The 13,683-nt window shown below is 37.8% G+C and overlaps 1 non-coding gene across 1 annotated transcript; it reads right to left on the bottom strand.

Moving 5' to 3' along the window:
- Positions 1 to 4,886: 4,886 nt before the first annotated feature.
- On the bottom strand, positions 4,887 to 4,993 carry LOC131180474 (small nucleolar RNA R71). The gene has a single exon (XR_009149244.1). It is a non-coding gene; the product is annotated as a small nucleolar RNA R71 (small nucleolar RNA).
- Positions 4,994 to 13,683: the final 8,690 nt, after the last annotated feature.

A 13,683-nucleotide genomic window follows, 5' to 3' on the forward strand; every position in this document is an offset into this window, starting at 1 on the left:
CATGATTTGCAACAGTAGTTCATCTTCTTCCTTCCTCCCACTGGATTCCCCCCTTTCTACTACTTTTCCCATCTTCTCCTCAGTCTCAATTGGCTCTCCTACTTCTGTTTTCCCTTTACTTTTCTTTTCCTCAGTGCCGTAACACCTCCCACTTCTAGTAATAAATTCTACTTCTGGATTTTGAGAGTCATTTATTAGGGCAGGTTCTGATGTGAATTGGGGAGCAAAGTTATTGGAGGGACCTGCATAGATCATTTTGAAGTGAGCATGAGGAGTGAAACATGGTTTAGGGGTAGGGATGGGTTGAGTGTAGGTATGATTAAGGGTAGGGATGGAAGTACTGCTGGATGCACTCTGCGTATAAACTTGGAAATTATAATTCTAAGGCACAGCATGTGTATTGGTAACAGGCAGCTGTGGTGGGGTGCGTATGATTGTCTGAGGTGGTATTGGCGGTGTTGATGGAGTAGGAACAGAAAAATACATTTTTGGAGCAGATCTTAAGGTGTCTTTGCCATAAATGGCAGTGTTCACTTCCTCTTCTTCTTTTGATCTTGATTGGCACCTCAAGATTTTAAGCGATATCATCCTCTGGATTTCTTCTTTAAATTCATCATAGGCCTGCAGTTCATGATTGGTTTCTACATGATAAGGGCATCCCGAGCCCGATAAATCATTTCCAGTTTCATGCTTATAAGGATGTAAATACCCTTCCGACATCATCATCATGAGAATCTCATCAAAGTAAGGGACTAATAGATCCAACTCCGTAACCAAACCTTCCTCTGGGATTCTATCTCATTTACACCATTCCCTTTACTGCTATCATGGTGGGGTAATGGGTTCGAAGTGACATTAGGAGTTGAGCCATTTCCTTCAATCTTTAGCCATCCATTCTTAATTAGGGATTGTACCCTTCCTTGAAGAGCTCTGCAATTATCCATTGAATGCCCTATAGCCCCGCCGTGGTGTTAACATCTGGTATTGGGATCATACCACTTAGGATATGGTGGTTGGACGGGGTCTAGTGGGATGGGCACTATCTGATTGATACCCAATAGATAATAGCAAATTTCACCAAGGGGGAGTGGTAATGGTGGATCAGAATTCCTTGATGGTCTTGGACCAGGTTGAGGAGCAGGTGGTTTGAAAGGAGCATTTTAATCAGATCGTCTGGGATTATAGGCGGTTTGGGAAGGATATTGAGGGCGAGGATAGTTCTGGGATGGGGGAGGAACATTCGCCACCATTGGGTTTTGGGCTGAAGGATATGAATTTTAGGCTGAGGCGTATGGGTAAAAGTTATTTTGTGGTGGTAGGTGAGCTTATCTCGAAACGGAGTGGACATCCCCTTCATTTCTTTTCTCGAAACTATTAGGCTTTTTGATGGAACCCTCCCAGACCACTTCTTGTAACCTTCCTGAATGGAGGTTTGCTTCAATCCTTTCTCCAGTCTGGATGATATCAGAGAAACTGTTAGAGGTATTCCCGATCATTAAATTGAAGTATAGGGCCTTCAGTGTCTCAATGAACAGAGAGCAGATTTCATTATCCGTTACTAGAGGATAGACTTTAGCCTCTTTTTCTCTCCACCTCTAGGCATACTCCTTAAAGCTTTCCCTTTCCCTTTGCACCAGGTTCTGGAGGTCTCTCCTTGTGGGGGCAACATCACAATTGAATTTCTATTGCTTAAGAAAGCATTAGCCAAATCTTTCCAGGCGCGTAATCTACTCCTATCCAATTGCATGCCCCAATGTAAGGCTACCCCTATGAGACTTTCATGGAAGAAGTGCACCAAGAGCCTGTCATCTTCCATGAGAGTGGACATCTTAGCTATATAAGTGGCTAAGTGGATGAGTGGGTCTGAGTTTTCGCTGTATTTGTCAAATTTTAGGACTTTAAATTTTGGTGGGACAACCACATCTGGAACTAATCTCAGTGATGACACATCGACTGAGCCATACATATTTAACACTTCGATAGCTCTTAGTCTTTCTTCTAGAGTAGATAACTTCTCATTTTCTCTTTCTCTACTCTCCCCTCCTACTGCATGAGCCATTCCCCCAATTGGAAAATTGGTTGCAGGGGAAACTGAAGGAATTTGGTGTCGAAGGATGAAACTCCCCATTTGGGACAGCTTGGTGCTAAGAGATAGGAATTTCGCTGCTAGGGAATGTTATTTTAAAGGTGATTGTTGGATCAGGGATGGGAGTTTGAAAGGTAAAAGAAGTCAAGGCCCGATCATGAAGTTTTTGGGCATGAGTATCAACTGTTGTTGGGGGAATTACTGGTAAACTTGGTTCCGATGCTGGCTGGGTGGTTTCTTTATTATGGGACATTTCTCTCATCATTTTCATTAATTCTGAGATCTGTTCCCTTAATTCTGAGCCTTGCCCCTATAGGTTTTGCACTTGTTCTTGCTCTTCCATTATCTTCTTTGCTCGAGATCTTGTTAAGTAAACCTTTCTTGGGACAACCGATTGCTGGATCGGATTTGCTTTGGGAGCAATATTGGTTTCTTGTAGAAAGTTGCATCATTAATTTTATTTATAAAAAGAAAAACTTACTATGGCCGAGGTTTTGGCTGATCAATGGATACTGATGCACTTAAACTGTATAGATGTTTTTAAGCACAATTGTATACAATCTCATAGCATTTAGGTAAGTAATCTCATGCATAGTAGTTGATTTCATTAGTTTTTGTAATTTCTATTATCAAGCCCTTAATTCCATGTTTTCTGCATCATTTCAGGTGTTTGGGTGAAGCTCCAGAGTATAGGAGTGCAAAAAGGAAGCTTGGAGAAGTCAAAAGGCTCAAAATTTCTGCTGATACAAAGTACATGGGCCGTGTAAGCCAAGCCACAGACCCGTGTAACCTTCTGCCAGATAAAAGTCAGAGAGCCAATGGAGAAACAAAAGTACACGGGTCGTGCAATTGGACTCCTGTAATTTGCAGGGACCCGTGTAAGTCTCTGCAGAGCACAAACTTGAAGAACTTTCTTAGAACAAAAGTACACGGCCCATGTAACCAGGCCCGTGTAACCAGCGCAGACCCATATAATTCTATGTGCCAATGCAAGACTCCGTAATTTCGCTCTAGTAAGTTACACGGCCCTGGGCCGTGTAGTGACACATGGGCCATGTACCTTGCAGCAGCCAGTTTTCAAACCCAAATTCTCGCTCTTGTTTACAGATTCAAATCAGACTCCTAAGGCTTTTGGGACTCAAAATAACCTAACCCTAGAAGAGCTATTATAAATAGAAAGAGAAAACATCAGAAAAGAGAGAGGATCCTTTGACAGCACTTTTAGGAGCTTTAGAGAGACTCACATTCTGCACTCTCTCCAGCCATCTTGAGGAGAAGAATATAAGTATCAAGGGGAGTTCTCCAGCCGAAGTCCCATAAGAACAAAGCTGCAAACTCTCTTCGGTTCCTTCATTCCATCTCCTTAAATGGATTTTTATTGTTTTATTTCTTCTATATGATTTCTTTTTTACTGTCTTTACCCTTTTTATCATGATGTTTAAACTCATAAGTGAGTAGTTTTTATATTCTAGAATTGGGAGAGTAATGCTTGTAATCTTTGTTATGGATAAACATTAAATTTTATTTACTGGATTTGAGATTTGTTTCTTGATTTAATTTCTTGTGATCTTAATGCATGTTATATGCTGGTACCCACTTAGTATTGATTGTAGATATTAATTGAAGGACTGAAAGGTGAAGATTAATATTAGAAAATCAAGATCTTGAACCTAGGAATTTTGACCTAGACATAGGCTGATACCTTTGTGAAACTTCAAAATTAGTCAAAGACCTTAAGGGGTGTTAATTAATTTGATCGCCATGAAAGTCGGGTTTAAGTTAATTAGAATACACCCCAGGTACCTTGAGGGAGGACTTAGGATACCTTAGGACTGATTTCCATCAAGGTAAATGATTCTCAAAACCAGTAAATAAATAAGATAAAATCCATAGCAAGATTCAGGTGTGAAATCTTAATTCCAGAATTGCTCCAAAATAGATTACTTCATTTTAAGTTTATCATTTTAGTGTTTAAAATAGACAACTTCCATTCCTTCATTGTTTGATAGCCTAAACAGTCAAAATTACAGTGTAGATTAGTACTTACTAATCAAATTCCTCATGGGAACAATACTTTACTCATCACTTTCTTACTTGTTAGTGATCCGTGCACTTGCGATGGTTGTAAAACCAGCAAACAAGTTTTCAGCGCTGTTGCCGAGGATTTTCGGCTTTAGTAATATTGAGCGATAGGCAATTTAGCTGATTTAGGCAACTATATTTATTACCTAATTTTGTTTAATTTGTTTTATTTCTTTTCTTTTCTCTCAGGTGCCCGATCTGGTATATGACCAGAATAAGGCCAGAAGAAGAAATTTTAGACTATGATCCGGAGATAGACAGAACTCTGAAAGCCATCAAGAGAGAAAGGAAACATCAAGAGCACAATCAAGAAGATCCTAAAATTCCAACCATGGCCGATAATAATGATAGACTAAAACTCTTGAGAGACTACGGTGCTCCATCTATCCAAGGATTTCAGCCTAGTGTCACTAGACCCACAGTGGAAGCCAACAACTTTGAATTAAAACTAGTATAGCTTCAAATGATTTAACAAACCCAATTTGCGGGTTCACCAACAGAAGATCCACATTATCACCTTCAGTGCTTTCTTGCCCTTTGTGACACATTTAAGATGAATGGAGTGTCTGATCAAGCTATAAGACTCAGAGCATTTCCATTCTCCCTTCGAGACAGAGCAAGAAAGTAGTTACTTTCTCAACTAGCTGGAACATTCACCACTTGGGAAGACCTCTCACAAGCTTTTCTAGCAAGGTATTTTCCACCTGTAAAGACTGCAAAACTAAGACTTGAGCTCAACACCTTTAGACAAAAGGAAGGTGAATCACTCTATGATGCATGGTAAAGATATAAATACCTGCAGAGGGAATGTCCACACCATGGCATAGAGGATTGGCTACTAGTGCAAAATTTCTATAATGGGTTACTACCCTCTACAAGGAGCACAGTTGATTCAATTGCAAAAGGTGACTTAATAGAGAAAATAGTGACACAAGCACTTGAACTTCTATAGAGGGTTGCTTACCATAATTATGAGTGGTCAAATGAAAGAGTAAATGCAAAGAGAATAGCAAGAGTCCTGGAAGTGGATGCCCTAAGCATGATAAATGCTCAATTTGATCAGCTCACAAGGAGGCTTGATAAAATGCAAGCCAATACAGTAGGGATGAATAGTCAACATGAGGACAGCTATGGAGGAGGATATTTAGAATATAACAGTTTTAATGAACCCTCTATAGAACAGATGAACTATGTGAATAATGGAGGAAACTTCAACCAGAGATAGCCCAACAAACCATATTCAAACACTTATAACCCTGGATGGAGGAACCACCCAAATTTCTCATAGTCCAATCAACAGAACCAGCCAATAAACAAGCAACAGGGGTACAAACTTTGTACAGCCACCATCGCCTCCTCTGCCTCAGCAACCTGAACCGAAGATGACCATGGAATCCATGATGGAAGGGTTCCTAGCAGCTCAATAACAATAGAATGAATTGATTAAACAGGTGACTTCCAGAATGGACCAACTTGCTACCCATAACAAGATGCTAAAGAATCAAATTGCTCAACAAGCAAGTTCTTCAAGTAAGGCTGTTGGTAAACTGCCTAGTCAACCGAAAATGAACCCAAGGGAGCATTATAAGGCAGTTACCTTGAGGAGTGGGAGAACTCTAGTACAATCAGAGAAAGAACCAACAGATGAGACCTTAGAAAAATCTGGAAGCCAAGTAGAGAAAAAAAAAGAGAAACCAAGAAAGATCAGGAAGAGGAAGCAAGGAAGAAAAAGAAGCTACTAGAGCCATATCAGCCTCCCCTACCTTTTCCTCAGAGATTTCAAAAAGCCAAATTGGACAAGCAGTTTGGGAAGTTTTAGAAGTTTTACAGAAACTTTATATCAACATCCCCTTCACTGAAGCACTCTCTCAGATGCCATCCTATGCCAAATTTCTTAAGGAAATTCTATCAAAGAAAAGATAACTGGAAGACTATGGGACAATAGCTCTAATAGAGGAATGCAGTGCCATACTGCAAAACAAATTGCCTCCAAAGTTGAAAGATATAGGAAACTTCTCCATACCCTGCCTCATTGGCAACAAGAAAATAGACAAGGCACTCTGCGATCTTGGGGCAAGCATGAGTTTAATGCCTCTATCAATATGTAAAAAGCTTGGAGATCAGAGAACTGAGGCCTACGACAATCTCATTGCAATTGGCTGATCGATCTGTTAAATATCCAGTGGGCATACTTGAGAACATCCCTATCAAAGTGGGCAAATTCTTCATTTTAGTACACTTTATTGTCCTTAAAATAGAAGAAGATGTTCAGATCCCTATCATCTAGGGGAGACCATTCTTGGTAACCACCAGAGCCATCATAGACATCAAAAATAGGCGACCAACCTTAAGGTAGGAGAAGAAGAAGTGGAATTCAACTTGTTCGACAATGAAACACAAATTTGAACCTGATGAATGCTTTAAGGTTGACATAATTGACAAACAAGTTGAAGAGGAATTTCATAAAACATATCCTAAAGATCCTCTTGAAGCATGTATTGTGCACAGCCACACAGTGAATGATGAAAACACAGAAATAGCAGCCTGTGTACAATAGTTAGCAGCTCATCCACCCCTACTACCCCTAGCTAAAACCTCCGAGATGGAGAAGTTAAAGGAGGAACAGCCCAAGATCAAGCTCCAGGAAAACACTAAGTAGGTAGAGCTTAAACCTCTCCTGTCCTCGCTAAGGTACGCATTTCTGGACTCAAACTCTAAATATCCTGTTATAATTAATGCTAGCCTATCTAAGTTAGAAGAGGAAAAATTGTTAATAGAACTTAGGATCCATAACAAGGCCATAGGGTATAAAATAGAAGACTTAAAAGGAATCAACCCCCTCGATTTACGTGTATAGGATACCCATGGAAGAAAACAGTAAACCCACTATCGAGCACCAAAGAAGACTTAATCCAAACATAAAAGAAGTAGTCAAGAAAGAAATTTTAAAACTATTAGATACAGGTATCATATAACCAATTTCTGATAGTAAATGGGTTAGTCCAGTACATGTAGTTCCTAAGAAGGGTGGGACAACTGTTATCCAAAATGCAAACAATGAACTAATCCCTACTAGGGTAGTCACTGGTTGGCAAATGTGGATAGATTATAGGAAATTGAACAGTACTACCAGAAAAGACCATTTTCCTCTCCCTTTTATCGACCAAATGTTAGAAAGGTTAGCAAAGCACTCTTATTTCTATTATCTAGATGGGTATTCGGGATTCTTCCAAATTTCCATTCACTTAGAAGACCAAGAAAAGACCACATTCACTTGCCCTTACGGAACATTTGCATATAGGAGAATGCCTTTTGGTCTTTGTAATGCCCCTGCTACCTTTCAAAGATGCATGATGGTTATTTTTTCTGATTATATTGAAAATATCATGGAAGTTTTTACAGATGATTTTTCTGTCTATGGAACTACTTTTGATAATTGCCTAGCTAATTTATCTAAGGTTTTGCAAAGATGTGAAGAATCAAACCTGGTCCTAAATTGGGAAAAATGTCACTTCATGGTAAGGGAAGGTATAGTTCTGGGACATTTGATATCAGAAAGAGGAATTGAGGTTGATAAGGCAAAAATTGAGATCATTGAAAACATGCCACAACCAACATTAGTTAAGAGACTATGAAGCTTTTTGGGACATGCAGGATTCTACAGAAGATTCATTAAAGATTATTCCAAAATAGCTAAGCCACTTACCAACCTATTAAGCCAAGATGTTCCCTTTCATTTTGATGAAAATTGCCTTATTTCTTTTAACAGGATCAAAGAAGCCCTGATCTCAGCACCAATAATGCAGCCACCAAATTGGAAGCTACCATTCGAGGTGATGTGTGATGCGAGTGACTTTACAGTTGGAGCAGTGCTCGGGCAAAGAAAAGATAAAAAGCTTTATGCCATTTATTATGCTAGCAAGACACTCAATGACACGCAAATCAATTATGCTACCATAGAGAAGGAATTCCTAATAGTAGTATTTGCAATGGACAAATTTAGATCTTACCTAATTGGGTCAAAAGTCATTGTATTCACAGATCATGCTGCAATCCAGTATCTTTTGAACAAGAAGTAAGCAAAACCAAGGCTGATTCGATGGATTCTACTCATATAAGAATTTAACCTTGAAATCAAGGATAAAAAGGGATCCAAAAATGTAGTGGCTGACCATCTTTCCAGGCTAAAATTGGAGTATACAGGAGACTTCAAGGATTTGCCAATTGATGACTCATTTCCTGATGAGCAATTACTTGCATTCGCCAAGGCTCCATGGTACGCTGACTTTGTTAATTTTCTTGTATGCAGGGTATTGCCTCCAAACATGACTTATCAGCAAAGGAAGAAATTCCTACATGATGTGAGATATTACTTATGGGAGGAACCTCTACTATACAAGAGATGTAATGATGGGCTGATAAGAAAATGCATACCAGAATTAGATATGGAAAGTATCCTTCATCACTGCCATTTATCACTATATGGAGGACATTTTGGCACCTCAAAAACAGCAGCCAAGATCTTGCAAGCAGGATTTTACTGGCCACATTTGTTTAAAGATGTGAGATCCTTTGTCCTAGCTTGTGATCAATGCCAAAGAACAGGTAACACTTTAAGTAGGAATGAAATTACACTGCATGGTATACTTGAGGTAGAATTGTTTGATGTATGGGGGATAGACTTCATGGGCTCATTCCCCTCTTCCCATGGAAAGAAATATATTCTAGTTGGTGTTGATTATGTGTCAAAATGAGTAGAAGCAATAGCCACACCAACCAACGATGCTAAAGTGGTCACAAGGTTCCTTAAGAAGAATATCTTCACAAGATTTGGCACACCTTGAGCAATAATCAGTGATGGAGGAAGTCACTTCTGCAACCAACAATTCGAAACACTAATGAAAAAGTATGGAGTGACTCACAAGGTGGCCACACCTTATCATCCTCAAACCAGTGGCCAAGTAGAAATCTCAAACAGGGAACTGAAGTGGATTTTAGAGAAAACTATAAACAGATTCAGGAAGAACTGGTACATGAAGTTAGATGATGCACTGTGGGCATACCGCACTGCATATAAAACCCAATTTGCATAACACCCTTCCAATTGGTTTATGGAAAATCATGCCATCTCCCTGTCGAACTTGAGCATAAAGCTTATTGGGTAATTCCGATACTAAACTTTGACCTCAAGGCTGCTGGTGAAAAAAGGCTCCTACAACTGAATGGGTTGGAAGAAATCTGATAGGATGCATACGAATATGCCAAAATCTTCAAGGATAAAACCAAAAGATGGCATGACAGGCGCATAGCAAGGAAAGAAATAAAAGAAGGAGATCTTGTCCTGTTATTCAACTCTAGGTTGAAACTCTTTCCAGGGAATCTGAAATCAATATGGTCTGGACCTTTTAAGGTCACTCAATTCTTTTCACATGGAGCAGTAGAAGTGTGGAGTGAAACCTCAGGAGCATTTAAGGTTAATGGGCAGAGGCTGAAGCCTTACTTTCAGGGAGAACCCATAGAAATGGGAGTCAATTACACCCTCGACCATCCTACTGACAGACCATAAACAAGCGTTTTTTGGGAGGCAACCCAAAATTTTTCTGAACCTTTTTTTTTCTTCTTTTCCTTTTTCATATTGATTTTTGTTTCATACTCATTAGTATTTCATTTTGTAGGACCTTTTGGAAAAAGAAAAAAAAAAGGGAATAGAGAATAATAGAGGAGAGGAATCACCAAGTCAGAACCACAAAAGAGAAGATTGAGCAAAATCGGGAAAGTAGCTCTATTTACTAATCTTTGCATCCATTTCATGTGTTGTGATAACAAAATTTTTCATTTAGGAAAACTTTGGAAAAATCAGAAAGCATATGGGTCATGTACTAGTTTCACACTCCTCGTGTAACTTTCTGGAAGTCAGTAAATTTCTTGCAATTTTAGCTTTGAGGGAGACAGAAAGTTACATGGGTCCATAGCCTAATTTACACGGACTGTGTAATGTTGCTAGCAGAATAGCTTGAAGACAGAAAGCTACGCAGGTCCTTTTTGTACTTGACACGAGCCGTGTAATACATCTAGTAAAGCAACTCGAGAGGCAGTAAGTTACACAGGTCCCAGAGCTTTATTTACACAGGCCGTGTGCTATGATAGAATTTGAAATTTCCGGGCAAAAATTTACATGGCCCTACATGTCAAGACCCATGTAGTGATACACGACCCGTATATCATGTCGCAGATGCGACTCCTGGGGCGCGAAATGCGTGAAACGAAGAGTCCTAACGGCTCTTTAAATGCACCCGTCATGTAACACCCCTCACCTGTCTACAGTGTATCCGAGCAAGGTATGTCACATGGAGTGCCGGAGCACCTGATCTTATCTTATTTCATTATAGTTCTTGATTTATTTATTCGAAAACTTTATCTAAGGTTTAGGCTATTTTTACTTTTATCAAAATCTAACTAATTTGGAAATTTCAAAAATTTTAACGACAATCCGACAGAGTGCCGGCTGTAATTTGGACTAACAGTTCTTTTGAACCTGCCAAAAATAATTTCAATATATACTCAAATTCATAACTCATATTATTTCAAAGCATTCTTAATAGTTTCTCAAACTCAGATTCAGTCTCAAAATTTCTCAAACTCAATCTCATTCGGAATCATTATGATTAGATAATCAACTCAGATATCAGAATTCTTATATTTCATTAACTTATATAATTTGCCAATTAAGTATATAAATTTATCAAGTACAGGATATACAAATGAAATTACAGTTACTAATTCACATTATAATATAAGCAATAATTATAATGTACAGATTAGAAACAAGTTTGAAATGAGCCCTATCTACATGCATTGCTGAGGAGGTGACAACCTTGAACTCTTCTGACACTTCTGCAGACCTGGACTCCAAAATCTCAGTTGAAGTACCTGCGCGAGGAAAACAATTCCATCGCGCTAAGCATTTTTGCTTAGTGGTGCAATAGTATAACAAGAAATAATATATACAAATAAAGAAAAATAAATCATAATTCGAATACTCCGGAATCAATTTAATTTGGTATGGTATTTCTAGTATCAACTATCTTATATACTGGTTTGTTCCTCTTTGGAAGTGCTAAGTTTATAACCTTTCCGTAATAATACAAAGTATACAAATTATTCTAACTGTATTATATTTTAAGTCTCTATGGTTCTGCAAATTGTATTTTTGTTATGTTTCTATTACTAATCTCTTTTACTCATTTCATTCAATACTTAATTTAATTGTACTGAAATTTCATTATACTTAACTTAACTGCCTAAATGAAATAATGTTTTAATTTACTGCCCGTGTAGCCTATACACTGACCATGCTGGATAAACGGATATACAAGCACTGGGTACCTAGTACCTCGGGCCGTCATACCATCGGTCACAAAATATCTCTCGGTGTGCAAACAGTGTGGCTAAAAAGCCATATAATCAATCAGTACGGCAATAAGCTGAGTATAGTAACATAATCCATATAGCCATAGGCTATTAAAATCACAGTGTGGCATAATAAGCCATAAAACACAATATGGCATAAAGCCATTTACAGAACAGCTGTCAGAACCCTATTGGCATGCCAACCTATCCAAACTAGTCAATTAGGCAATACTAGGGTATTTACAAGCTTAAATATTTAATTCTTTATTCTTAGGATTTATAAGTCATTATGCCTTTCACTGGTCAATAAAAATGTTGACCCTTTTTATACATCATGGATAGGATGATTCTAGTATCAACATGTCAAATTATTCAGTAGATCATTAGACAGATCATATTGCATATCAATTGTTTTGAAGTACCATTGTGCTCAAAGCATTTTTCCTGTCTCTAATAATAAGGATTAATGTCCCATTCATACACTCATGTGATTTATTAAGTCATTATGTTTCTTATTCGCATTACTAGTCAAACATAAATGTTGAATTTTCCACACTGAACAGATATGTTGGTTCTAGTTGCAATAAGATTCCTCATTTTGAGTTTATACTCGTTGGCATTGATTTCCAAACTTAATTCAAGGCTAATTATAAGTGATTCTAAATTTTTAGATTTCACGGCCAATGGTTACTGTTCCATTGGGTTAGGCTGTAGGGTGAAATTAGCAAAATTCTCTTCATCAAATTATTTCTTATTGTGTCTTCTTTAATTTCCTTTTTGAATTACTCCATTTTGAGTTGTATAACTCAAGTTATGGTCATTTAACCATAACTAGGTCAAATCTAAATTTCGACTTCCTTATTAGGCATTTTTGGTTCTGAATTTACTAATTTATTTGGACTATTTGTGATAACATTGAGTTCTAGTATTCTTTATAAGTATTGTTGCCCTATCTCTTAGGGTCAATAAAAAATTTTACTTGTAATTTGTCAAGTTTTATGGAATTATTTATAGTCAAATTGTTGACTTGGACTCAAAGGTCCTATATTGGCATGGTCCTTAATTAGGTCAATGGCTTTAACCTTAAATTCTGGCCTTATACATTTATAATTTGAGGAAGTTGCCTAAAATAAAGCTTTAGGTCTCTTTTTTAGCTTTCCATATTGGTATGGCTCATTTCATTTAGAGACTTCTTGTGGGAGATATGCCTAATTGAAATTTTCTGGACTTAATAGTCAATTGTACCAATTCCAGATTTATTATGTCAACTTAATCAACTTAATTGGTCTAGTTCCCTTGATTTCTGGGTTCTGGTTAAAATTTCAATATTGTAAGTCTATGTCTTACTGAACTTTTAGCACTGATTTTAGGTCATTCTGAGTTGTATAGACCAAGATATAGTCAATTTACTAAAGCTAGACAGATTGCATTTTCAATGCAACTTTAGGTCATTTTTAGGTCAAGTTCAATTCTGGCATATTTGGTACCCTAACTTGGGCAATCAATTTGAATTGGTTCTAGTCATTTCGGGTCTTTGGTGTCTTCATAAGAGTTGTAGCTCTATGTCTAATCTGTTCATTGATATAAATTTTAGGTCATTTGGACCTATTTTGAGTGAGTTATGGTCAAATGAGTGATTACTGTTCATACGGTCAAATTCTGGGTTGCAATGGTTCTGGACAGTTTTGTTACCTCAAATTGTGCAAGCAATTTGACTTAGTAAATGACATATCTGGGTTCTATTATCTTCACCAAAGTTGTAGCTTTATGTCTAAGCTTTCCAACGGTATAAATTTTAGGTCATTTGGAGTTGTGTAGACCAAGACATGGTCATTTTACTATGGCTGGTCAAGTTGCACTTATATTGCACTACTAGGTCATTTTAAAGTCAAAGTCAATTCAGCCAGTTTTTGTAACCCAACTTAGGCAATCAATTTGAATTGCTTAATGGCATTTCTGGGCTTGGTGGTCTCTACCAAAGTTGTAGCCCTATGTCTAAGCTTTCCAATGATATAAATTTCAGGTCACTTGGACCTGTTTTGAGTGAGTTATAGCTAAAATACTAGTTACTATTCAAATGGTCAGTTTTTAGGTTTGCAAGGTTG

The sequence above is a fragment of the Hevea brasiliensis genome, chromosome 5 (assembly GCF_030052815.1).
Source record: "Hevea brasiliensis isolate MT/VB/25A 57/8 chromosome 5, ASM3005281v1, whole genome shotgun sequence".
In the NCBI taxonomy this organism is placed as follows: Eukaryota; Viridiplantae; Streptophyta; class Magnoliopsida; order Malpighiales; family Euphorbiaceae; genus Hevea; species Hevea brasiliensis.